This window comes from Oncorhynchus gorbuscha, linkage group LG07 (assembly GCF_021184085.1).
Source record: "Oncorhynchus gorbuscha isolate QuinsamMale2020 ecotype Even-year linkage group LG07, OgorEven_v1.0, whole genome shotgun sequence".
NCBI lineage: Eukaryota > Metazoa > Chordata > Actinopteri > Salmoniformes > Salmonidae > Oncorhynchus > Oncorhynchus gorbuscha.
In genome coordinates this window covers 45,283,629-45,285,707 of record NC_060179.1, presented here as the reverse complement: position 1 = coordinate 45,285,707, position 2,079 = coordinate 45,283,629, and the positions used below count along the sequence as shown (strand labels likewise).

The 2,079-nt window shown below is 38.8% G+C and overlaps 1 non-coding gene across 1 annotated transcript; it reads left to right on the top strand.

The window, feature by feature from the left end:
* The first annotated feature begins 233 nt into the window (after positions 1-233).
* LOC124040512 lies at positions 234-349 on the top strand. Its single transcript, XR_006839745.1, has one exon. It is a non-coding gene; the product is annotated as a U5 spliceosomal RNA (small nuclear RNA).
* The last annotated feature ends 1,730 nt before the right edge of the window (positions 350-2,079 follow it).

The window sequence follows — 2,079 nt, the reverse complement described above, 5'->3', positions numbered from 1 at the left end:
AGGGTTTTACCCATCATGCATCTTAGTCTTACGTGAAATCATTTTCGATTTGAACTGTAATATTTTAAAACAGGAATATATTTATACTATCTTAATAGTCTGCGATGCATTCTTATTGCTGGACACATTGAACAGGGCACGAAATGTGGTTCTGGGTTCCGAGATTAGTTTTACCGCTATATGGAATGTCATGTTCTTGAAACCCTTCCCAAATGTACTATTTTAAATGTAGTACACTCTGGTTTCTCTTCAGATCGCATAAATCTTTCGCCTTTTACTAAAGATTTCCGTGGAGAGGAACATTATGAGTATTAACTAATTTTTTGATGCCCTGCTTTACGGCGGGGCTTCCTTACATTGTGAAAGAAAACGGTGACGTTTTGTATTTATGTATTTAAAGTTGTTGTTTTCAAATGTCTGGATGATTGTCATGTAATTTCAGTTGTTCAGTCTTACCTTTCGATTGAGACAACCTGGCCCGATTTGGGTTCCAAGACAAGACCAGTTATGATTCAGGGCCGGCTCTTGCGTATTTGGTGGCCCTAAACAATTTTTTTAGTGTCCCCCCCTCTTCATGGCAAGAAAAATGTACGTTTTAAAGTTAATTTCCTGCAATTCTACACATTTTTTGGCCATGGGGCATAGTAAACATGACGCCCCAAGAATGCATATGCCAGGTCAAAATGACACGATAATTAATATCTGTTTTTTCTTTATATGGGTCTAAAATATTATCAATTTTGAGGAACATAAATATATTTAGTGATGATTTGGATCTTTCAGTAATAACTTTATTGCTTTAATTGTTTTTAGTAGCTCTTCAAAAGGTTGATATACATTTCAATGATGACATGAAAATTTCATAAGGGCTTTTGAAAATATTTGCATATTTTTCTTACAGTCAAAGTTTCACATTCAACCTTTTTGTGTGAAAAACAAAATAAATCCACTCTAAACATGTTTTGTAATATTTCAAAACATTTATTTCAAAATACAAAGTTCATCAAAATAAGTGACAACAATTGTGCACGCTTGGGAAGAACTGGCACCTCTTCTGGCTCTGGCTGCTCTGAATGGTGAGGGCATGGCTCTCTTTCATCACTCCACATGTCTCCATTGCCTCAGTGATGACCTTTGGTAGGTTGCAACAGGCTTCCATGTGCCTCTGCATGTGTGGGATCACAAGCTCTTTGACCAGCTCCTTGATGAACAGCCGTCGGATGCTGTTCACACCTCCCATGAAGTTGGGGTTGGCAACATCCACCAGCTTGTACCGCAGCACCATTGGCTACCTCCTTGTCTGGTGTTTGCATGTGTAATTACGCACCAACTGATCCATAATGTCCACTACTCCTTTTGTGCAGTAATAGTATTGGATCATCTCTGGCTTCTTCTTCGCGCTGGCCTCATCAGCCACTTTGCCGGCAGGCAGGGTCAGGAGGACAACAGCCTTTCGCTGCTTCGGCACATAACTCACCATGGCCAAATTGGCATTAAAACCAAACTCAGAGCTATGCACCTTTCTGAACTTGGATGGCATCATAATTGGTGGTATGTCCAGCTTTTTTTTGGCGAAGAGCCCACAATTGTCAAGTTATTTTCAAAGAGGTACTCTGTCAAAAAGACACTAGTAAATAAGTTGTCCATTGTGATGTTGCAACCTGTGATTCAAAACAAACAATTGGTCAATTTACTTTAATTACTAAATTATAAATTTGGAATTTTTATTCTAGCATTTTTTGTAATAATACAATGTCTTACAATATTGATAAACAGGTGAAGTATGCTCTCTAAGTATTATTGCAATACCTCTCTGACTTTAAAAAAAGTTTTCTAGTGTGTATTTTAAAATTATATTTTCATCTTATTTCACTGCACAACACTCTCTCCAAGGTTCTTCTGAACCTCCTCTCATGGCTGTCTGCCTGTGTAGACTATGTCATCAATGGCATAGGGGACTCTTGCATCACATAGCCAGAAGATCTTTATGTCATATTTGGCAGGCTTGCTGGGCATGTACTGTGTGAACCTGCTTCTGCCCCAGAACGGCACATCCTGCTCATCCACTGTGCCGCAGTC